A 26,435-nucleotide genomic window follows, 5' to 3' on the forward strand; every position below is an offset into this window, starting at 1 on the left:
CGCCCCGGTTACAGCACAGCCGGCCAGGTTCCCTTACTTTTGTGGCACTTCCCCGACCGACCGATAACAGCCCGGGTCCGACAATCCTCCCTGCCCTGTAGCCGCGAATCTAAATACCTTCTTACAGCAGCTGTAAGAAGGTAATTTAGATTCGCGGTTAAGGGCAGGGAGGTTTGTCGGGCCGGGGCTGTTGTCGGTCGGTCGGGGAAGTGCCACAAAAGTAAGGGAACCTGGCCGGCTGTGCTGCACCCGGGGCGGTAGAGAAGGTGTGCGGAAGAAGGGGTAGTCTTATACGGCGAGTATAACACAAAACTCTATTTTTTAACTAAAAGTTGGGGGGTCGTCTTATACGCCCAGTCGTCTTATACGCCGGCAAATACGGTACCTTATTTGTATCTTGCCTTGTTAACATTCCCTATTCTTGCTGTATATTAAAATCAATAAAATCTTTGAACTGAAAAAAAAAAAAGATTTTGTATGTGTTTATTGTACCCCATTTAGATTGTGGATAGGCGGGTTACTAATAATTTTAAATAAAATAATTCTAAAATGTGGGGGCTAATATTTATATGACGATTACATGTATAAATGATTAGAATAAGAGCAGTATTTATTTATTTATTTATTAAATTTCTATACCGTTTAAAACTAAACGGTTTACATAATTTGCATACATAAAATTATAAAAACATAATTAGACAAACAAATAATCCTCAGAGAACATATCTACAAAGTAACACCAAAGGCTTATGCAAAGGGTCATGAATTATTCATCAGCAACACTAAAAAAATTATTGACTAAATGCTAAAATTCCTAAAATGCTAAAATTGACTAAATGCTAAGTGCTATTCTGCAAATGTGTACATGTATTAATGGAGAGACATTTTTGGAAGGACATCCAGGTCAGAATTAGGATGTCCTGCTCATAGGAGGGTTCGCTGAAAAGTTCTCAGCCCAACCAACAAAGTTGGGGCAGTCTCCATAAAGAGCCACACACTTAGGGCCACTTCTATCAAACTGCGCTAGCAGTTTGTAGTGTGGTGAGCTGCGCTGAGAGTTCCTATGAGTGTCTGGAGCAGCGTGGGCCATTCAGCGCGGCTCTCTGCGCTAAAACCTGCTAGCAAAGTTTGATAGAAGAGGCCCTTAGTTCAGCAATTTTCCACTTTTTTTCGTTCTGTCGGAAAAATACAGAACAAAACATGTGGTAAATCGATGGACTAAGTGTATGGCCCTTGATGGAGACTGCCCCAACTTTGCTGTTTGGGCTGAGAACATTTCAGCGGCCCCTCGTAATGTCACCCCAACAAACCCCATCCATTTCACAGCCATTTTCAAACAGGAAAAATGTTGAGGGTGTTCCTGTTCAAAAACAGATGAACAGCCATTTTCCAAAATAATATGTCTGAATTATGAATGCAAACCCCCCCCCAAAAAAAAAACAGGGACATGGGCATCTGTCTGGCAGTATTTCTACAAAAATGGCCACATAGACACCCCTTGCAAATCAAAGGGGCAGCCTAGTGATAATAACATAAATTTTATTTGTATATCACTATACACTGTGAAGTTTGATGTGGTTAACAGGAGTTAAGTAGAAGACCGTACATGTGGGGTGAGGATATAAATACAAATAGCACAGGATCATGACAAGGTCAGGGTCAAATACAATTATCTATAATAATAAAACACTAAGCGCGCATGCGCACTCTCACCATGTGCTTCCCTGATCCCTGTTCTGTTTCGCTGTGCCGGCAAGAGTGCGCATGCACGCTTGCTACCTACGTCACACATGGCAACTCAGCTGGGGCAGTCGGGGCCTCCCCCGCCGCGCCCAACCCGCCCAGGCCCTGCTCCCTCTCGCGGCGCTGGCGGTGGCTGCTGGGAGGATGGCTCCGAGCCGCTGAAGACTGTCCCTGATCAGCTTACCTGAAACGGTCCCTGACTCGCGGTTATTGCCGATGTTGGAATCTTGACTACAGACTGAGCTACCGATATTGGCAGCCATGGGGCCTTTCAGGCTCGATCGGGCGCATCGGCTCAGCAGGCGTACTGATGATCACACTCGCTATAGTATGAGAGAGAGTGCCTGTTTGGGTGAGCATGCTATTTTGTTATTTGGGGGAGGGGTATGTGTATCAGTGGTGGATTTGGTAGCCCTTTGTGGATATTCAGTGGTTTGGAGTTCCTCCTTCCTCTCTCTCCCTGCCGATGGACAGACATGCAGCTGACTGTGAATGAGTATGTGGAATGCTTGGTTGGGTGAAGTATGGATGGACTTTTTCATCTTGGGCCGAGGGGTGGTTTCCTGGGGGGGCAGCGGGGGGAGGGAGCTGGGGGCCCTGCTTACATCATTAGTGACTCTGTCGCTCTGTCTCCCTAGGTGGGATGGGGCGAGAATTGGTATTGGGGAGTAAGGGGGGGGGGGGTTGGCGGTGGGGGGAGTGGGTTGGGTTTTGGGGAGCTGGTGGGTTTAGGGTAGGGGGGTGGAACTGTCATCCTTCAGTCTCACCACCCAGAGATGGGGGGAAAAACAGCACATTGAAGGCTTGCCATCAGATGATCACAGCAGAGGAATCCCCATCAGCTGAGCTGGTTTTGGGGATTCCTGCTGGCTCAGCTGACGGGGATTCCCCCTACCAGAAGCAGCGATGAGGTACGAGTATTTCACTATTAAAAACACACATACATTAAAGTCTCTCCTTCATGTCAGTCGACTGGTTGCACAAGCATTTCATGCACTGATTCTGTAGACAATGTCTTCATAAAGAACCCATCCCCAACAATATTCTATGCGCATTTCCCATTCTTGCATTTCTATTTTTTGTAAATTTCCACAGCCAATTCAGAGAAAGTGGTAAATGCCAAAAGGAGACAAATGCAGAAAAGGGGGCCTCACCTGCATTTCACCAGTTATGTCTGCAGTAATGTTTTTGTTTATGGACCCTTCAAAGTAATCTAGAAGATAACATGCACAGTCCCTTGCCTATACATCCCGTTATCTATTCCAGAGCTAAAACTGACAGTTGACTCTACGTATTGATAGCATCCTTTATCTCCTTGTGAAATCTGCCTCGTACCAGAGGAAACTGAGATCCTATGACCCCTGTAATGTCGCCAGTGTAGCATTTCCAGTTTTATATGAAGCATTCGGCGCCAGCAGGTCCCAAATGCTTGCTGTTAAGTGCTAATGCATACTAAACGTCAGAAATCCTGGCTTCGGGTATCATGTGGTTAACTGAAGCCTTCATCTTCAGTGATCTGTTTTTCTAAATTAAAAAAGTGACTGCCTCCCTGTGCTATATGGTGTTTTACTTGGTATCAGATTTTGTAGAAAATGATAATTACAAATGTATACTCTAAATGAATAATTATTGTGTTTAGGAAACACCCCCTCCCCCCTCAAAATATATAGAATCAAAGCACTGTTTGGAATATTTCTTTTGTCTTTCAAGGCACATGGTTTGACGGTGTTGTAATTGTATTTTCAATTTGATAACATTAAAGGGGAGGATGGAGGCAAGAAGCAATTTTAAATTAAGAGCAAAAAGGCAAATATTTTTTTATATTAGCAGGGTAATTTTGCAAGCCATTTATGTGGCTCATAGAGCATTTTGACAAAAATTAATAACTGGACAATATTTAGGCCATGGTGGTCAAAATTAGTTCTGGAAATTCAATGATGAGCTATGCCTAGACCCCATCATTGAATATCTAAGTTTAATTTGGTATGTGCCAGCTACCTGGTCTTAAGCGGGTCCCAGCTGATATTCAGCTGGAAACCATATATGGGTATCTGGTCAGTACCTGAAACCCTGCCACCATGGTTTCAATCCCCCTCCCACTACTTGGAACATCTAGAAAGCTTTCTCCCATCTGATAAGAACATAAGAAGTTGCATCCGCTGAGGCAGACCAGAGGTCTGCTCCCGCAGCGGCCCATCAGGCCCATTTCCTCAGCAGTGGTCCCAGACTATCCCTATGATCTACCTCTACTCCTATCTGTACCCCTCAATTCCTTATCCTCTAGGAACCTATCCAAACCTTCTTTGAAGCCTTGTAACGTGCTCCGGCCTATCACAGCCTCTGGAAGCGCGTTCCATGTATCTCCTTCCCTTATATGTATCTCCTTCGCTTATATCCTCCAGGATCTCGCTAAGCCTCTCTGCCTGATCCTTGGTGGGCTATTGGGGAATGAGCAGGAGTGATGCCCACTCACTACTGCCCTTCATGGCTGCTATTTTACAAAAGTAAGCTGTTGTAGTATTTTCCAACACCTGAAGATGCATTCTTGCCCAATCAATACCCCCCAAATACAAAGTTGCTAATTAATCCCCCCTTTTACTAAACTGCAATAACGTTTTTTAGCGTAGGGAGCTGCGCTGAATGCTCCACGCTGCTCCCGACGCTCACAGCATTTCACAAAACATATTCAGATAAAACCGAGTTATTTTTCCAGTTTGCTGATATTTGTTGTATTGCTATATCTAATAAAATATCTAATAATCTAACTTCAGATTTTTGTAAAATATATGATAAAGCTAAAGATCATAAAATAATATGTTTATAAGTCAATTAAATTTGGAAATGAAATATGTCTTCAATTTTACCCCATATGGAACACCAAAACTGCTTCACATTTTGGCAAGTGTACAACATATGTTGCAGAGACCCCATCTCCAAATGACAAGGCCAGCATGCTGGAGATTCACCCCTTGGAAACCTAGACATTTTGTATGGTGTCCAGAGAGCATGATGAGCAAAGATTGAGTAATGGAAGCTGATAAAAGTGGACAACAGACTCTAGTCCAAAAAGTTGCCCAAATCTCCATATCTAAAACTTCTCCCAATTCATGCTCCCAAATATGTTCTAAAGCAGAACATCTAACATCACTTTTGAATTTGAATTTTCTGTGAACCAAAGAAGCCTTCTTATTTTGTCTACAAATTAGCCCACACAGAAATCATGTAGATCAGTATTTCCTTTCCGTACTTGCTCTAACAATGTAGAAATTTTCAAACAATGTCTGAGTTGTAACCAACGATAATACTGGCATGAACCTAAACCATATTCCCATCTCAATTCCTCAAAGGAGTTGAAAGTATTCCCATTCAATAACTGGACTGTTCCAAATCCCTTTATTTTGCCAATCAACCCAACTAACTGTAGATCTCTGAATTTTAATTTCAGGATTATACCATAAAGATATGAAATTGACTGATAGCCATGACAAATGCAAGCCGTCAAGATGCTAAAGAATGAAGCACTCCTGTAGTCTGCAAAACAAGAGAAAATGGCACCACAGACGATGATTGCATAGTACATGAATTTACTAAGGGGATTGGAAAGGCCAAAGCTATCTCCATCTGTAACTATCATGGCTTAGATTCTTCTTCCATTGGTAAAAACCAAGCCACCACAGCTGCCATTATATAAGCAAAATGATATAATTTGAAATCAGGAAAGTTAATACCCCCCTTTCTCTAAGCAATTTGAGCTTTCTCGTAGCAATTCTTGGAGGTTTACCCCCTCCAAAGAAAACAAAAAAAATCTTATTTTCCAAGTTTTTATAAAATGAATTAGAAAAAGGCATAGGCATCAAACTCAAAATATAATTAACCTTAGGAGCTAATATTATTTTAATTGCCTCAAACCTACCCCACCAGGACACATATAATGGTGACCAATTTGTAGTCAATTTATCTACAACAGTAACCAAGGCTGCACAATTAAACTCCAATGTGCTTTCTATTGAGGTACCATACCAAGCTCCTAAATACTTCAATTTTATGGCTGCCCATACTAATGGGAACCCTTCTACATGTGCTCTATGAGTATGAACATTCAAAGGTATTACCTCAGATTTCCCCCAATTTACCTTATATCCAGACACCATAGAAAACTTCCTTATCAAAGTAAATAGTTCTTTCAAAGATGACGCCTTCAAGAAAGAGACAATGGACACCCTTGCTTAGTACTACGATATAGGCAAAAAGCAACCATTTACATATGGCCTTAGGCACCATATATAAGAATCACACCATGTCAATATATTGTGCTCTCACAACAGACCATTGTAATACTCTGAACAAAAAAGGCCATTTGATTCGATCAAATACCTTTTCTGCATCTAATGACAAAGCAGCATTTAAGGATCAGATAACCGTGGCATAATTGATAATATGGACCAGAAAGTACGATAATTGTCCATTATAGATCTGTTTTGCATAAAACCACTCTGGTCTGGATGAATTAAGGATGGCAGAATCTTAGAAAGTCTCTTAGACAGTATTTTTGCATAAATTTTTCAGTCTACATTAATTAAATTAATATGCCTGCAGTTCTCCAGCATCACGTCCTGGCTTAGGCGAACCACAATATGAGATTCACCAAAACAAATTGTATTCCCACCTTTATCCAATAATGCCCGATAGTACTGTAATAAATAAGGAACCGATAAATCTTGAAATATCAAGTAAAACTCCACAGACAATCCATCAGGTCTGGGAGCCTTTCCATGAGAAAGATCCTTGAGTGCATCTTCTGTTTCTCCTATAGTCAGATTACAGTTTAATAGTTCTTGTGGTTGCTGAGAAAGCACAGGATGTGGCAAAATATCCAAAAGAGTTTACTAGAAAAGTCTATTTCCGACCTATAGAGGCCGCTACAAAATTATTGAAATTCTCTCACTATGTCCACATCATCCATTAGGGAAACACCTGAATCACTCAGTATTAATGGCAATCTAGTCCTGCTTTGCTTCTCCTGCAAATAATGTGCTAAGAGATGGCCTGATTTATTTATTCTCTGAGTAATATAGAGATTTACGCCTAAAAAGTAGTTGGCCATCTTCTTTGCTTAACATAGCATTAAAAACGTACTTCAATTTCTGTAGTCTTCTTACCTGATCCCCAGAAATTACTCTAAGATTTTTCTTGTTCTAAATCCAAAATTTCTCTTTCCATATTCTCCAGTTTTTGTCTCCTTTGTTTTACCTTCTCAGCCACATAATTAATCACCACACTCCTAACTGTGACTTTATAAGCCTCCCACCATATATGAGGACTATAAGGCAGTCAATAAGTTTAGTTGAAAGTATTCAATGGTAGCAGTTCTAATCACATCTTGAAATGCTGTATCTTGAAGTAATGGAGCATTTAATCGCCACTGAATATCTCCCAGAGACCGAGTCTCGCTCTGGCACGGGTTCGATTGCTGCAATATCTAAAAGTCTACGGACTGTGGCCTGCACCTGAACCACCTTCTTGGGGCGGCTCACAGGGGAACCCAGAAAATACTCGGTCAGAGGCAGGGTTCTAACTTCTACCGGCAGGGCATTTCACAAACAAGCTTCCTGAAGCAAGAAAATTGAGCGCTGATTAATCAAAAGTTTCATAGATTTAAATAATCTTACTTCTAACAACAACTTGCCCTCAGACCGCAAGGAGCATGATGAATGATATAGTTTAAACTAGGCAGCCAATACAAGCGGACTGTTGTTATTCAACACCTTAAAAGAAGACATAATACCTTGAAGTCTATTTGTGCTTGTATAGGCAATTTCATGGCTCCCGAAGGATAGGTGTAATGTGCTCTGACCTAGACACATTAGCAATCAACCTTGCGGCAACATTCTGAGTTAACTACAAAGCCTGTATTATACATTTTGACAAACCAAGATAGAGGAAACTGCAGTAATCTAAAATTGGCAGCAGTATCGCAACCACCACAGAACAAAAATTATCCACAGACAAATAATCTTTTAGCCTCCTCAAAAGTCTCAAGTCGAAGAAGGCTTTAGATATCACTGCTTTTATCTGCAGTTTAAAAGAAATGAAGGCATCAGAGCAGACAGAGTAGAAAGAGCACAGAAAACTTTACTGATAAATAAATTTTTTAAAAAATATGCCTGGCACAGCCAGTGGCGTAATAAGGGTAGAAAGCTCCCGGGGCGGTGGCTTCCCCCAGCTCCCTCCTCTCTGCATTCCCGCTCCTTCCGCATCCTCCCCCCATCCCTTGCCACGATAGGCTCAGCGGCAACCCGATTCTCTAACCAGCGTCTGCAACATGGACATCAGTTAGAGAATCAGGTTCTTTTAGGCGGGCTTAGGCACGATTCTGTATAGGCGGCTTTTGAGATCGGGCGTCCCATACAGAATCCAGGCCATAGTGCTCAAGTACATTCTAATCGTTGGCATAGAAACCTCCTTCAAAACATCAATGAAGTGTAATCTCTCAAACTCAGTTCAAACATTTCTTATCTTAAACATGCTCAATTTTCTTGATCAGTTAGTTCATCTGACGGTTTGAAAGATTACACTTCATTGAAGGAGGTTTTAATGCCAATGATTAGAACAGTGTTTTTCAACCGCTGTTCCGCGGCACACTAGTGTGCCGCGAGATGTTGCCTGGTGTGCCGCAGGGCCACCATCAGGGCAGTACTACCAGTCCTGCATTCAGGGGCCCGGAGCTGACAGGGGGCCCGAGGCAGGGGCGCCAGTAGCTCGCCAAGGCAAAGTGAGTCGATCACCCAGGACTCACTTTGTCTTGGCGATCTAATCTATCGAGCCGATAAGTCTTCTTCTCCCCGACGTCAATTCTGCAGTCGGAGAGGAAGTTCGGGCCAGCCAATCGCTGCCTGGCTGGGCGGAACTTCCTCTCCGATTGCAGAATTGACGTCAGGGAGAGCATGCGTCGGCGTCGGCTTTGGGGCCTGTTATCCATTGGTGGGTCCTGTTCCCCGATGGCAGCAGCAGTGGCAGTGGCTTGGGGAACGGCAGGGAGAAAGAAAGAAAGGGGGCAGGCAGGGAAACAGAAGGAAAGAAGAGAAACAGAAAAAAGAAAGAAAGGTCAGGGAGAGAGGAAGGAAAAGTTGGGGGAGGGTATGAGGTGTGGAGGAGAGAAAGCATACAGGCTGATAGAAGGGAAGAAAGATTGGATGCACAGTCAGAAGAAGAAAGTGCAACCAGAAATCACCAGACAAGGTAGGAAAAATGATTTTATTTTAAATTTAGCAAAGTGGAGGCAGTATTACCACAGTTTTCAAAGGAATTTGCCCAAATAACTTAATAGTTAACTGGGTAAATTCCCAGAGATGAAAACTTCCCTCCACTTACTATGCACAGTTCTGAATTTATATCTGCTGTCTATATTTTACAATATGGTCACCTTTTACTAAACCGCAATAGTGGTTTTTAGCGCAGGGAGCCTATGAGCGTCAAGAGCAGCGCTGGGCATTCAGCGCAGCTCCCTGTGCTAAAAACTGCTATTGTGGTTTAATAAAAAGGATGGAGGGTATATTTGTCTATTTTTGTATGCTATAAAAACCAAATACAGAGAGAGACTGAGAGCTGTTGACGAAGAGCTACGTGTGTGTCTTTCTTCGATTCCAGCCAGAATACCAGCTTTGTGTTCAGCCAAACAGGCCCAGGTTTCGCACTGAATAAAGTATTTTATAATTTTTCACTATTCTGTTTACTTAATATTTCATAATAAAGTAATTATAAAATACTTTCTTTGTGTTTATTTGATTCCTATTCAAGAGAATTACTTTATATATAGTCAATATAGGCACAGTTAAATTTTTTAACATTTTCTAATGGTGGTGTGACTCGTGATTTTTTTCATGAAACAAGTGTGCCTTTGCCCAAAAAAGGTTGAAAAACACTGGATTAGAAGATACCTGAGCACTTCTGACTGGCCCACCCACTTGTCTCTCTCCTGGCCCATAGTTTTTACATGTTTATTGTCTAACCTTTCTACTGTTAATGTTGGCGTCCACACTGGTATCCTGTATCATCGTATATTGAGCGCAGAGAGATGTTGTTTGGATATTCCCACATACAGGATTGATCGACAGCTTTATACCCTGAGACAGCAAGAATTATGAAATGCTGGCCATCTCTGGTGTACTGATCCTCCGTTCAAGATAAGTACTTTTTGACTTTACCTTGCTGTTTGCACTGCACAGAGCTATCTTTATGAGTAGATGAGGTTTTTTTTTATGCCGATCAGGTTCGCTACCCTACAACCTTTGGTCAGGTCTCTCTGTTTGGCAAAGGAAGGGATCTGAGGTGTTCCTTCTTACTAGGTTTTTTAACAGCGTGTGTTTTTCAAAATTAATGTACACACGTCATTTGCTCACTGACAAGAAGAGAGTGTATATTTAAACTGTTTTTTCTAGCATGTTTAGTTATCTGGCACGTTTTAGTGCAGGTGTCCAACCTTTTGGCTTCCCTGGGCCGCACTGGCCGAAAAAAATGTTTCTGGGGCCGCACAAATGCGCAAACCCTGCAGCAAGACAGAGGAGGGAGCTGGCAAGACGGTAAACACCCAGGGGCAGCAGAGGAAAACACTGCATCATCCTTGACTGGGGCCACACAAAATACTTCACGGGGCCACAAGCGGCCCTTGGGCCGCAAGTTGGACACCCCTGTTTTAGTGGATTGGTTTTGTATTGGCTGTGTTAATCCTATTCACGTTGACATCTGCAAAATGGGTGCTGCTGTCACATGTTGCTATGAGAAATCTGGACAAACGCTTACAACGGGTCGTGCACCGGAGTTTGCCCCTGATGAAGGAAACAAAACGGGGTACTCTGTAGGGCAATCAGCTCCGGCACGCCCTAGAAGACAACACATTATCTGGCTCATGCACGTTTGAAAAGATAAGAAAAGGTCATTCTTGATATTAACATTATGACTGAAGTTAGATTTTTCAGTGCTCTGTTTGAATAGTGGGGCCTTTTTAGTGACAAACATTTCTTTTTTTTTTTTCCCATATAAAGTCTCCTTATTAAAATGATTTGAATTGGGTGAGGGTACATGCACTCACCCAGTGGATGCAAAATGATGTGAGAGGTATTACCCACAGTGCACCTATTTTAGGTTCACGATCTGTGGGACAGACTCGGGAGGACTCCCGTTGACTATTGCATGAGATTCCTGGTAACTGACTTGATCCACGTGATGAAAAAAAACACAAAACACATAGAAAATACTATAAATGAAACATAGAGGGGCATAATCAAAAGAAACGTCTAAGTCCGTTTTGGCCTAAGTCACAAGTCTGATACAGGAAAAGGTCCATTTTCAAAAAATACATCCAACATATTTTTTTCCGAAAATCGTCCAACTGTACTTCCAGCCGTCTGATCGTCAAGACCACTAAGTCATCCATCTTTATACTCCATTTTCGATCAAAAATTCATCCAGCTCACAAACGCCTAGAAAAAGACCTTTTGGGCGTCGGAGAGGCCAGAAAAATAAGGGACTGGACACCCAGACATGGCACCTTACAGGGCACTACTGTGAACATCACAAAAAGGGTGCTATATAAACATCTCACAACAACTCCCTTATAGGTCATGGTGAGCCCCCCCAAAACACCCACAGAATCTACTAGACCCACCTATCTACCACCCCAATAGCCCTTATGGCTGCAGGAGCCTCTTATATGGCAGTATAAAAGGGTTTTAAGGTTTTTTTTGGGGGGTGCACATGTTATCCATGAATGCAGTGATTAGAGTGGCTTATGGGCCTGGGTCCTCCTCTTCACTAACCCACCCCTAAGACCACTTAAGCCACCTCTGTGCAGCTCTACTAGGCTTTTTTATGCCAGGCTGCCAGGTGCTGATGTTCTGGAGGCAAATATGCAAAGTTGTAATTATGTTTTTTATAGGGGTAGAGGGGGGGTCAGTGATCACTGGGACAGTGTGTGGGAGGTCTGTACTTTGTGTCTGCAGTGCTTATCTAGTCACTTTGGATACCTTTTGTGGACTTAGACCTGGTTTTAGATGGCCTAAGTCACAACATCCAAGGTCCGTCTTGGCAGTGTTGTAAAACATTTGGTTATCCATGCAATACGACTAAGTCTAGGACGGCCCACGGCCCGCCATAATCCCACCCTCGACACTCCTCCTGAAACACCCTTTTTAGCTCTGGTCGTTCAGCAGCACTGTGAAGGCCTAGGTCATTTTTAAATACGTCTAAAACCCGGTTTGATTATCGGCACTTGGACGACTTGTCTTTTAGATCGTCCAAATAGCAATTTAGGCCGGTTTTTAGACGTTTTTCAGTTTTGATAGTGTTTTTTCTTTATAGTAATTTTGTGCGTGTATCACAGGGGATAATACTCACAGGTTGTTGTAGGAGATAAAGAGCAGGTTTTTCTTGTACATAAACTGATATAACCTCCTCTTGTATATGATTTTGTTGCAGGCTTAGCCTTACAGCTGTCAAATACACATCCATTCCTGGATGTCCAATCCAATCCAATTCAATTCAATTCAATTAAATCCTTGATTTTATATACCGATTCATCCCTTACATAAAGGGCTCGATTCGGTTAACAAAATTTCCTAAGTTCAGCTAGGGAATGAAATAATTCTACTCCAAACTATCTTAGAACCAAAGAATCAACCAGAGATTTTTGAAATAGATAAGTTTTTAATATTTTCCAAAAAATTGTTACATGAGGAAATAACCTGATGTCCAAAGGAAGATCATTCCACATTTTTGCAGATAGAAAAGTAAAAGATTTGCAAAAATTGGATATAGTTTTAATACTCTTAACTGACAGAAAGCCAAGTTTATATTTCTGAGTATTTCTTGAATGAGATGGCAAACAAGAATTGAAAAGGACAGGAATTAAGGGGGAGAAAATCCCATACAAAAATTTTAAAAATCACACAAATACATGTGTTTTTAAAAAGGCTGTCGATAGATCCTTTTCCAAAGTACTAGCAGATACTGACTGACACCTTCTGACCTGGATGTTTCAATTCTGATTTGTATGTTCTTTTTAAAATCCTCCTTCACGTGTTTTAAAACCACAAAAAGCAAATGATACCAGAAAATGAAATGTCAGGCTTCAAAGAAAATAATACATTGTTAAGAATAACTAAAGTGCACGGTGAATGATAATGGCAAGCGGATAAGGTGAGGACCAAAATATCAAGGAATAAGACACTGAAGTATAGAACTACCAGAGTCAAAATGAAGAAATTGCTGGAGGAAGAGAGCAATGGTAATGTTGTTAGTTAATGGCAAACTTCCAAAGGGCATCGTGACGGGATGTCACAAATAAGACAAATGCAATTTCCTCATTTTATCTTCTGCTTTATCTCATAAGGAAGTGGAATTCTTCAATAAAGATTCATCAATTCATTTAGCAAGGGCTCCTTTTACAAAGGTGCGCTAGCGTTTTTAGTGCGCATCTGAAAAACTACCGCCTGCTCAAGAGGAGGCAGTAGCAGCCAGCGTGCATGGCATTTTGGCGCGCGCTAAGTGCGTGCTTAAACCGCTAGCGCGCTTTTGAAAAAGGAGCCCCAAGTTTCACTGAATTATTTCAAAAAATAATTATTTTAAATTGTTTTGAACTGGCTATATGTTCTTGACTAATCGGGGGGGGGGGGATTTTAGCAGCTGCGTTTTCTTTAAGGTTACTGATGTCCATTGTTCCAAATTAATTTGCAGTAATATGATTTATGCATGTTATTAGTAAATAAGTGACAAACGTAATAATTGACCAAGCTAAAGATAAATAAACCAAAATAAGAGATATGATGAAAATACAGGGGGGTGGGGGGTTGGAGGGAGAGGAATAAATATTGATAGTGATATTTGGGTAACTTTATTCTTTATTTGTATTGTTTATTAGGATATATTATGATATTATTATATGCAGGAAAATGAAATTATTGAATGATATTTATGTTACCTGTATAGATAAGTGTAATATGTGGAATATTTTTTGTTCTTTCATTTGTATGACACTGTTTTTGATTAAAAATCAATAAAGAATTAAAAAAATAATAATAATAATTGAACAAGCTGAATGTCAAAATAACCCTAAATCACCGAAAAACATTCATTCGATATATGCCAGAGAAAGGAACAAAAATTCCTTTATCTTTCCACCAACTAGTTATTTAGGCATATATCGAATGAATGTTTTTTGTTACTTATGTTTTTTACTTATGTTTTTACTTATGTTACTTATGTTTGTTACTTATGTTTTTTGTCCCTCTGAAACCTAATCCAACTGACTAGAGTCCCATTGGACTAGGGTTACTAGAGGTCCAGGAAAACCCGGACATGTCCTCTTTTTAGAGGACTGTCCAGGCTCCCAGATGGACTTTCCAAAACCTGGCATTTGTCGGGGTTTTGGAAAACCCCTACAAGCTCCGGCCGCATCTGGAGGGCCTCTGAGCATGCATGGATGATGTCATACACATCCGCAGAGGCTCCAAGCCCTCCAGACACAGCCAGAGCTCATCACAAAGAGAGGAGACTTTCTGTGGGCAGGGCTGGAGGGCAGAATGGGGCAGGGCCAGTGGTCTATCTGGGCGGGACTGAAGGTGGAACCAGGCAGGCTGGGGCAGAATGGAGCAGTGTTGGCGGAACAGGGCAGGATCATGTGTCTGGGGTTTTCTTTTTTTAAATATGGTAACTCTACATTGGACCCTACCATATTTTTAATGTGGGCTGTTTTTGAGCTATAGCAAATAATCAGGATGAATTTCAGCAATTTGTGATTGACATGCAATTCAGTGCCATTTAGAGAATCAGGGCTTTTTTTTTTCATTTTGTATTTTTCCGATGGAGCAAATAAAATGGAAAAATCACTGGACTAAAGCCCAGATTCTCTAAACGGCGCTGAATCACGTCAATCACATGCCAGCACCGTTTATAGAATTTCGCCTCCACGAAAGAGAGGTGCCAGAAATGTAGGCCAGGGATTAGATACTGTATAATGAGCTCATTACAAAAATGTGACATGCTAGTGAAAAGCTAAACACAGATTTTAAGTCAGCATGAAAAATACTACAAAACCCACCTAACATTAACTCTGATGGAAATCATGTGTTGGCCTGTGTTATCTTCTTAGATTGACTACTGTAATAGACAATTGGATTTTTTGGCTACTACACTATAATATTGATTTATTAAAAAAATTATATTCCGCATATCCGACAATTCTATGTAGATAAATTTTAATTTATTAATTCTTTATTCATTTTCAAAAATACATTAAGTGTTAAATATATTCATTCATATTAACAATAAATACATCACTTACAAACAATCATTGATATATTTCATAAATTCTTATCCCTTCCCCTTTCCCATCCCTCCCTTCCATATATTCCATTATCATATAAAACATATAATAATAAACTCCCCCCCTCCCTATACCTTAAGTTGATAAATATAAGGGAAACAAATTCAAATTAATCTTTACAATACTTTGTCAATGGTTTCCACACATCCTGAAACTTCTTAAAATATCCCCGTTGTAATGCAATAAACCTTTCCATTTTATAGATATGGCATAAAGAATTCCACCAGAAGTTGTAATTTAATCTCCTCCAATCCTTCCAATTATATGTAATTTGCTGAATGGCAACACCAGTCATTATAAGTAGTAATTTATTGTTATCCGTTAATACAGAAGGTTACGGAGATGTGTGAGCAATGGAATCCTTTACACCTTTCATGGTGGGGGAGAGTCCAAATTATTAAAATGATGATTTTACCTGTGGTTTGTTATCAGATGGGTATGTTACCGTTATATTTTCAAGGGTCCTTTTATAAAAAATTAAATAGCATTCTTTTAAAATTTATTTGGCTGGGTAAAACTCCTAGAGTGGCTTTGGTATCTTTACAAAGGTCAATTTCAGAGGGGGGGGGGGGTAAATTTTCCAAATTTTTATAGGTACCACCAAGCCTATATTTTATGCCAAGGTATGTATTGGGTCCTCCCAGAACTCATGGAAAAACTCCCTGACTGGTTATGGTTAGAATGGCAACTCATGTCTCCATTGCGTCTGTGCCATGTACTCAGTATCAAAATGCCTAGCTACAGTAAAGATAATAGAATACTAGTAGATTCTTGGAAAACATTGCGATATATAAGTAATTTAACATCTATTCCAATTTTTAAATCTACAAAACAGTCTATATGGGTAAACTCCAAGATCCAAATTGGCAAATTATGATAAATAAAAAGATCTGCATGGTTCATCCAGTCAGCCCCACAAGGCAGCCAGCCACACCCGGCACTTTGTACAGGTTATAGTCTTTCATTTTTAAACACTGGTTGGCAATTTGCCATCATGTCAACCACATAGAGGCAGTTAAATATAACTCAGTCTTGGAATAATATATGCTTAAACCACAAAGGGCTCCTTTACAAAGGCGCGCTAGGGCCTTAACGCGCGCAATAGCGAGCGTTAAATTCCCGAGCGCGCTAGCCACTACCGCTTCCTTTTTAGGAGGCGGTAGATTTTGTGCGTTCGCTAAAAACCCTAGCGCACCTTCGTAAAAGGAGCCCAAAGTATTGCTAACAGTATTTAATTTGCAAATTCAACATTAGGATTTTTTTTTCCCTGCCCCTTGAAATGCACAGACTTGATCTTCATCTGCCTTTTGCGGGACATAGATCATAGAAATCTGTCTGGCACTGGCCTTTGTTCCCAACTGCTGGAGTTGCTGAATCTACACCTGTCTTTTTGCCATTTGCGTGGCACAGACCGTATAAATATCTCTGGCACTTGCCTTAGTTCCCAACTACTGGAACTGCTTAGTTGGTAATGATAGATGAGGTAAAAAGCAACCTTGTTAAGAGGTCAGATTTCTTTTTACCTGGATATATGAAGTGGGGGCTTTGCATACCTCTGTGTTTGTGAAGCCTACTGACACTTTTGGCTTTTGAGAGGATGCAACCCCAACATGTGAAAATGAGACTTCCTTTTGCACAGTTTATTAGATACAGATGTATGATTATCTGTGATACTACTCAGCAATTTAAGGGGATAGCCTTGGCTCTTATAAACAGATTGGAAAATAATTTTATGTACTATCTGTATTCATACCATACAAGTTTGAATTTACAAACCTACTGTGTCTTGTCTCCACCAGACACATTTAGGGACATAATCAAAACAAACGTCTAAGTCCGTTTTGGGCCTAGGGTGCTAGTTGCCCAAACTCAGCTGCGTCCAAAGTAAATTCTCAAAAAACATATCCAAAATTTTTTTCTTTTCGAAAATCGTCTACTTCTAAGACCAGCCGTTTGACCGTCCACACCGCTAGTACGTCTATCTTTATACTACATTCTCATCCATAACATCTTCCAATGTCCCAAACGCCTAGAACAAGACCTTTTGGACCTGGGAGGGGCCAGCAAAGTGATGAACTGGCCACCCAGACATGGTAACAGAGCAGTGCTGTGAACTTCACAAAAAGGGTGCCACATAAACATCTCACCACAACTCCCTTGCAGTTCGTGTTGAGCCTCCCCAAAACACCCCCAAAACCTACTATACCCACCTGTCTACAACCTCAATAGTCCTTATGGCTGCAGGTGCCACCTATATGGCAGTAGAGTAGGGTTGTTGTTTTTTTTTGGGGGGGAGTTGGTGGACTCACATTTTTCACCATGAATGTAGTGGTTAGGGTGGCTTATGGGCCTGAGTCTGAAAGTTTAACAAGACTGCCTAGATGGAACTTATATGTAGGGACTTTGGCAATCTAAAAACAGGTCTAAATGCCCAGAAAGTATACAAAGTGACCAGATAACCACTGCAGACACAAAGTACAGACCCCCACACATTCCCCCAGTGATCACTGCCCCCCTCTGACATAAATATCAGAATAAAAACGTACATACCTGCCCTCCAGAACATCAGCACCTGGCATAGGAAAGCCTAGTATAGCTGCACAGAGGTGGTTTAAGTAGTCTGGGGTGGGCTACTGAACCATAGAGAGGAGGACCCAGGCCCAAAAGCCACTCTTAACCACTGCATTCATGCTGAACATGTGCACCCACCAAAACCCTATTGTACTGCCATATAGGTGACACCTGCACCCATAAGGGCTATTGGAGTGGTAGACAGGTGGGTCTAGTAAGTTTTAGGGGTGTTTTGGGGGATCCACCATGACCTATAAGGGAGTTGTGATGAGATGTTTATGTGGCACCCTTTTTGTGAAATTTGAAGCAGTACCCTGTAAGATGCCCCACTACTCTGTTGCCATGTTTGGGTGTCCAGTCCATCACTTTGCTGACCCCTCCCATGTCCAAAAGATCTTGTTCTAGGCATTTTTGGCTTGGAAAAATTTTTGGATGAGAATGATGTATAAAGATAGACAACTTGATGGTCTGGACGATTAAAGGGCTGGATGTATAATTAGACAATTCTCGAAAAAAAATATATATTTCGGACGTATTTTTCAAGAATGAACTTTGGACATGTCCGACTTTGGACGCCTAGCGACTTAAGCCCAAAACGGACTTAGCCTTTTTTTTTATTATGCCTCTGTACGTGTGTTTACCTCAGAGAAGAAATAATAATAGATGTAATACTTTGGATTTTACTTTGGATGTTACTAGCAGTGGATTTTGATTACCGTATTTTCACGCATATAACGCGTGCGTTATACACGATTTTACAAACCGTGCATAACCAAGCGCGTTATACGCATGAGTGCGTTGTACAACTTTTTTTTTTCATTCTGATCCGGCATTCCCCCTGCGAACCGGCATCCTCCCCCCCCCCCCCGCTCGCATCACACCCCCTCCCCCGTAATCCTACATCCCCCCCCAGCACCGCAAAGACAACTCTTACCCGATTGGGCACCGGCACCGGCACCAGCACCAATGTACAGGATGTGCCAGTGCCAGTGCCCGAAGATCCTCCCTCGTTGGGTTGGGCTAGGCTGGGCTGGGCGGTGCAAGAGAGATCCTCCTTCTTCCTGTGCCAGGCTGGACTAGGCTTTGAGCATGCGCAAATGCTCAAAGCCTAGTCCAGCCCGGCACAGGAAGAAGGAGGATCTCTCTCGCACTGCCCAGCCCAGCCTAGCCCAACGAGGGAGGATCTTCGGGCACTGGCACTGGCACATCCTGTGCATTGGTGCTGGTGCCGGTGCCCAATCGGGTAAGAGTTGTCTTTGCGGTGCTGGGGGGATGTAGGATCGCGGGGGGGGGGGGGTGACGCGAGTGGGGGGAGGATGCCGGTTCGGAGTAGGCGGGAGGAGGTTTTAGCATGCGCGGTATAAGCGTGTGCGCGCTATATTAAAATTTTATTACATAAATTTATGTTCCCCGCGCGCTATACCCGTGTGCGCGTTTTACACGGGTGCGCGGTATATGAGTGAAAATACGGTAATTTGGATTTTTGAGAACCAGTTTTTCCTCCACTTTTTTGGAGCTTTTTCCTGTTTCATTTTTTCCAACTTTTATGGAGAGCCAATGATAATAAAGGGATTTTGGATAAGAGTTTGATTTCTTTGACATCTGTCCCCTATGCTCTGAAGCTCAATTTATAATACTTTTTGGATTAACCCTAAAGTGAACCTAAGTTGCAGAAAACAAGAGGCAAACTAAAGAGGATTTATGAATAAGATTTAAATAGTACCGACTCTTCAATGGAGGTCAGCGATATATCAAATAACAATTATCTAATCTTGTCAGAATAAGGGCTTCTTTAACACTTGCCAGATCTAAGCTTATAGAAACAAAAGGTAGCTAGTACCAATATTTGTGATTTCACAGAAAAGGTCTGCCTTAGCTTCCAGATCCTTTATGTCTTGTACTCAAAGGCCTGGATTCTGTATAGGACGCCCAGGAGGGGCGTCTTATACAGAATCAGGCCTATGCCTGCCTAAAATAAACCCGATTCTGTAATTGACGTCCATGTTACTGACACCGGTTACAGAACTGGTTTAGTGTAGACACGGCCATACACTTATCGCGGCAATGGATCTCCCTGCCGGAATAGGTATAGCGGCTGCTTGTTTCCCCCCCTACGATGATCCTGCCAGTAGGCTGCCCAACCCCCCAATTGCCGGCAGGAGGGTGCCCAACCCCTCCTGCCGGAAGAAGACCCCCACTCCCTGATTGCTGGCAGGAGTGTGCCCAACCCCTCCTGCCGGAAGAAGACCACCCATCCCCCTCATGATCGCCGGCAGGAGGGTGCCCAACCCCTCCTGCAAGAGGACACCTCCCCTCTGGACCCCCCCTACTAACTTTTCAACATTGGCTGGACGGACATTGGCTGGACGACCAATCAGGCCTTAGGCTTATCGGGGATGGGCCGGAAAGGGGTGGGCCTGCCTAAAATGAGCCTTGAGCTAAAATTGGAAAGATAATAAGACCTAAAATCCCAAACCAGTTTTGGATTGTTGGCTGTAAGATATATAAACTTGATATGACAATATCTAAAATCTTGGACTGCATCATATATGACCTTCACTATGACCTTGCTGAATTTGGCTCCTTAGCAATGATGATTTTAAACAAAACAGAATAATGGTGTTCTAGATACAAAATAGGTTTTTATTTTGAACATATTTAAGTATCTAATTTGAATAAATACGTGTGGGCTTGTGAGTGAGATTTTTCCACTCAGAATAATGAAGTCTAGTTAATTGGCTACTTGCAACAGTAGAAGGGATGCTTTTCCTCTTTCCTCTTTTTTTTTAACAAGAAATTGCAAAAGTAAGCCTGTTGTACCTGAATGTGTTCAGCTTCACAGTGAGCTAAACTGTCACTAGGAAGATAAGTTGAATAAAGGTTAGGGAACAGGAGAGAGGAAGCAGAACCTTATGAAGGAATGTGAACGCAAATCATCAAGGGAGAGACAGCAGACCAGAAAAGATTAAACCAGAGGGACAAGAAGCAAGATGCCTGACCAGATGGAAGGAAATAAATCCCTTTTTGCTATACGGCAGAATTAACCATCAACCTCTTTAGAACTGAATTATGAGTGAGAGACGCACTTACTTTGCTTTAGATTATGACAATGCTTTAAAATATGTTTTTAGCATTATCCTATTGTTTTCTTAGTAATGTAAATGAGTGAGAAGAATGTTATTCCATTCACTCTTAAATTTAATGATTATTTCATGTTCTCTTTTATGGACACACTAAGGGCTCCTTTAACTAAGCTGCGCAAGTGGTTTTCACACAAGCTTAGCGCGCGCTTCAATGCCACGTGCACTAGACGCTAACATCTCCATTGAGCTGGGGTTAGTTTTTCCACGTAGCGCGGGGGCAGCAAGTGCTAAAAACACTAGCGCACCTTAGTAAAAGGAGCCCTAAATTAAATGGCTTAAGAGCGATAAATCCCCGGGACCGGATGGCATCCATCAGTGGGTCATCAAGGAACTGAAAGGGACCATAGCTGAATTGCTTCAACTAATAGCCAATCTGTCGATCAAAAAGGGAAAGATTCAGGAGGACTGGAAGGTGGCGAATGTTATGCCGATCTTCAAAAAAGGTTCGAGGAGAGACCCGGGAAACTACAGATTGGTGAGTCTCACCTCAGTACCGGGAAAGATGGTAGAGGTGCTTATAAAGGACCGCATCATTGATCACCTTGACGGACACGATCTTATGAGGTCCAGCCAGCATGGTTTCAGCAAAGGCAGATCTTGTTTGACAAACTTACTGCATTTCTTTGAGGGAGTAAACAGGCAGATAGACAAGGGCGACCCAGTCGACATTATATATCTGGACTTTCAGAAGACGTTAGACAAGGTTCCGTATGAAGACTACTTCGGAAAATTGCGAGCCATGGAATTGAAGGTGAAATACTCACGTGGATTAAAAATTGGCTGGAGCATAGGAAACAGAAAGTGGGGGTAAATGGACAATATGCAGACTGGAAGAGTGTCACCAGCAGGGTGCCGCAGGGTTTGGTGCTTGGACTCTTGCTCTTCAACATCTTTATGAACAATCTGGACATTGGTACGACGAGTGAGGTGATTAAATTTGCGGATGATAAGAAGTTATTCAGAGTAGTGAAGACACAGGGGAATTGCGAAGATCTAGAAAGTGACATAATCAAGCTCGAGAAATGGGCATCAACATGGAAAATAAGGTTCAACATAGATAAGTGCAAAGTGATGCATGTCGGAATCTCATGCATGAATACAGGATATCTGGGGCGGTACTTGGAGAGACCTCCCAGGAAAGAGACTTGGGAGTTCTGATCGACAAGTCGATGAAGCCGTCTGCACAATGTGCTGTGGCGGCAAAAAGGGCGAACAGAATGCTAGGAATGATAAAGAAGGGGATCACAAACAGATCGGAGAAGGTTATCATGCCGCTGTACTGGGCCATGGTGCGCCCTCACCTGGAGTACTGTGTCCAGCACTGGTCGCCCTATATGAAGAAGGACATGGTACTACTCGAAAGGGTCCAGAGAAGAGCGACTAAAATGGTTAAGGGGCTGGAGGAGTTGCCTTACAGTGAGAGATTGGAGAAACTGGGCATCTTCTCCCTTGAAAAGAGGAGACTGAGAGGAGACATGATCAAAACATTCAAAATACTGAAGGGAATAGACTTAGTAGATAAAGACAGACTGTTCACACTCTCCAAGGTAGGGAGAATGAGAGGGCACTCTCTAAAGTTGAAAGGGGATAGATTCCGTACAAACGTAAGGAAGTTCTTCTTCACTCAGAGAGTGGTGGAGAGCTGTTGTAGGGGTAAACACCCTCCAGGATTTCAAGACTAAGCTGTCAAGTTCCTGCTAAACTGGGATATATGCAGGTGAGGATGAATTCATTTAGAGCACTGGTCTTTGACCTGGGGGCCGCCGAATGAGCGGACTGCCGGGCAGGATGGACCACTGGTCTGACCCAGCAGCGGCAATTCTTATGTTCACATGTTAGTTAAACTGATTTCCCCGTTTATTGAAGTCTTATGTAAACTGATTCGAGCCCCTACTTCATGTGGTGACATGGTATATAAATCTAAGGCTTAGATTAGATAAGATATTCAGATGCACTATCCAGATGGTGGTGCTGTAGTCCAGGATCAGTGTGGGTGCTGGGGCAGATGCCAGAGCTATCTAAGATGTAGCAGTTAGCTCATCTGTTCAGAAAATTATAAGTGTATTGGAATAAGCAAGTTGGATTATAGTCTAATATTGCTCCCTGCACTCTCTGGATATTCAATACCAATCACTATCCGAAATCTCAAGAAAAAATTGCAGTTGTGATGGTTCATAAAATATATACCTGCTACCCTGAAAGGAAACAAAACATTTACGTGGAAAACACAACTTAAAAATAGCATCTAAATCAATAAGTGACTGACGGAATGCTAAGGATTTTTTTTCATCTGAGTTGTGTCCATCTGGAGACATCAAGAAACAAAAAAAAAAAAACCTCTCTCACCCAAAAAGGAAACATTTCTCAATCAATAATATAGTCTCAAGATAAATTATTTATGCTGAAGATATATCAGAGAGACTAAGGGCTCCTTTTACAAAGCTGCGCTAGCGGCAGCATTGAGCTGGTGTTAGTTCCAGCCGCATAGCGCGGATTTAGCACGCGCTAAAATTCTGCGTGCGCTAAAAACGCTATCGCAGCTTTGTAAACGGAGCCTTAAAGAGTAGAACCACCTGTGGTTTCCGTAACAGAAGTCTGTTTTGTTGAGGAATATTATTTCTGAATTTCTTTTTTCAAAGTTTATTCTTTGATTGCAAAAACAATGAAACGCAAAAACAAAACAAAACAGAATTTTACTCACCAATTCTTTCCTACCAAATGTCTCAGCTAAAATTTCTCTTTCAACCTACTGCTTGAACCATCAGCCACTGAAATGGCTTTTAGCGGTCTTCAGGTCACCTGATAATTCTTATGCACAGTTTCCTGCAGGCATTCCCTCCTTTCAATGTACATGCTCAACACAAACTTTCAATCAGTCAGAAATACAGATTTTAAACAATCACTACTATGTATTTTTATCACTCCCTAGTCTCACTTGCACACCTTTTCCAAACATCTTCTCTTTAAACACTGTATAAGCTCACCCTGAATTAAAAATTCTTCCCACACCAGGAACATATATAGCACTGGCTTTATTCTCTAAAGTAACTTCTCCAGAGTCAATATCTACAGTCCATCCATAAAGGTAATATGAAGCAAGAAAACTATGGCACTGCTGAGAAATATTAACTTGCAAAACGGAAATTCCACAAAAAAAGTTGTTCGTCAAAACCAAACATACATATATGGTTTATGACAGTGTTCTTCAACCTTTTTATACCTATGGACTGGCAGAAATAAAACAATTATTTCGTGGATCGGCAAACTACTAAGACTGAAATTTTAAAAAATCCATTGCTGCCCCGTCCCTGCGAGCTCGGTCCCGCAAACCATCTGATCCCATCTGCACAAGCCTCAAATAGTATAAAAAGAAACAATATTCTGTACAATTGTTAGAGACAGCTGATATGAATGAAGTACTGAATATTGAGAAAGATGCACCTGTTGTGCATTCCTTCGGTGATGGCAAGATTACGAAAATGGCGTTAAAGAAAAGGTTATGAGTGATGAAGACCTTGTGAACACTGGAGAAAAAATCCCTATAGATGATATGGTGAAAATGTGTGAAGAAAATGTGTGTGAAGAAATTTTGAAACATGGCACGTCGAGGCCAAAGAACTATATACAAAAGATAAGTGCTTTTTTCAATAATACAATCTTTCAAGTGTGTTAAGGTGGAAGTTTTGCAATGATTGGGTGGTGAGGTTTTTTTGGGGACTTTCTGTCCCCTTTTTCCTCCATGTCTCTGAGCACAATCTATCCACTGATTAAAGTATAAGGATTATTGCATTACATTACATTAGGGATTTCTATTCCGCCATTACCTTGCAGTTCAAGGCGGATTACAAAAGATTAATAAAAACGGTGTTACAATGGGAGAGCTATTAATTAGCTAGAGAGGTAAGTAGTAGATCTTTTAAACATTTCACGAGTTGTTAAGGATAAGGCGGTTTGCAAAAGAATTAAGAAGGGGGTCACAATGGAAGCTCTGTTGTTATTACTAGTGAAGTAAAGGGTAGATCAATTGTCAGTTTTAGAGTTATTAAGAGTATGTGATGTTATGGCTGCTTCAGGAATTTCTTGAAAAGTATAGTTTTTATTTCTTTTCTGAATGTCTTGTAGTCTGGGATTATGGAGTTCCAAGAGGACTTTTAAGAAGTTACAGCAATTACACTAGCGTGTTTTTTGTTTATTTTCTTGAATTTTTTCACGCCTTTTGATTTTTGAAGTTATTTTCCTCCTGTGTAGTTTTGGCCAGTTAATTGCTGGCATGAAACAATAAACCCATTTTTCACCTCTAACTTTTCTAGTGATTTGGCATGAAACAGTGCACATTTGTCAGTGAGTGTGAGATTATGGCAGTGTACTCGATTAAAGACTACTGAAACAGAAACCTTTGTTAATTAGACAGAAGTCACTGGAAGAAGTCTTTAAAAAGATGACCACGGCTCTTGCACCATCATCGGATAGTTAAATACAGACATGGGGCTCCTTTTACGAAGGCGTGTTAGGGCCTTAACGCGCGGAATAACGCATGCCAAAATGTCGTGCGCGCTAGCCACTACCGCCTCCTCTTGAGCTGGTGGTAGTTTTTCGGCTAGCGTGTGCTAAAAACGCTAGCGCACCTTCGTAAAAAGAGCACTTAGTAGCAGCTTTCCTCAGTCGTGGACGCACTCTTTCCATAAACAACATGGCACTCGTTTGTCAGCTGTTGTCAGTGTTGGAAAATTGTTGGGATATTCACAAATTTGTGTTTGAAGTAATTGAAGTGTTTAATATTTGCCTTATTTAAACATTTTTAAAAAAGTTTCTGTCTGTTCCGGCGGGTTCACAATCTATCTAATGTGCATGGGGCAATTGGAGGAATTAAAGGGCAAATTCTATAAGCACCTAATTAGGCACTGTTCAGCGCGATTCAAGTAAAATTGGGTGCTGTTTAGTGAATCGCGTTGAGCGGCACCTATTTGGGCACCTATTTTGGAGGCGCCCAATAAATAGGACAGCTCTAGGCACAATTAAAAGTTAGGCACCCATACGAGCACTTAAGCACACTTAAGAGCAGGGATTCTGTAAGAAGGCGCGTAACACGTAGCCACGCCCACGCCTATTTTTTTCGAAGGCCGCCTAAATTTTTAGTGGTGCCTATATTTAATCAATGCCGATTAAAAAGCTTAATTGAGCTTGTTCTCCAATTTAGATAGGAGCCTATCTAGTTGGGCCTAAGTGCTTTGGACAGGGTCACAAGGAGCAGTGTGGGTTTAAACCCACAACCTGAGGCTGTAGCTTTCAACCACTGCGCCACACTCTCCAGCAGTTTGTCGCGATGACAGCCATTCAGAAAGTGACTCTGCATGGGTCAGGAGTATAGGAACATTACTCCAGTCCATGACCACCACTGGACCACCAGGGCTCAACGACAGGCACAGGAGAACCACAGTTTTTGATCCAATAAGGCTATTCTTATACTCTTAATGGTATGGGGGAAACAAGGTGCTACTCCAGGAGCCATGATGTTAATCAAAATGTTCACTTTTTTTATATTTTTCTTATGCATTTTTAAAAAATATTTCTTATGACTAAAACATTTTTTATATGATTCA

General features: G+C 41.6%; 1 protein-coding gene across 7 annotated transcripts in view; it reads right to left on the reverse strand.

Moving 5' to 3' along the window:
- THSD7B (thrombospondin type 1 domain containing 7B) overlaps positions 1-26,435 on the reverse strand; it is a 924,116-nt gene that overhangs the window by 424,697 nt on the left and 472,984 nt on the right. The window lies entirely within an intron of this gene.

The sequence above is a fragment of the Geotrypetes seraphini genome, chromosome 5 (genome assembly GCF_902459505.1).
Source record: "Geotrypetes seraphini chromosome 5, aGeoSer1.1, whole genome shotgun sequence".
NCBI lineage: Eukaryota > Metazoa > Chordata > Amphibia > Gymnophiona > Dermophiidae > Geotrypetes > Geotrypetes seraphini.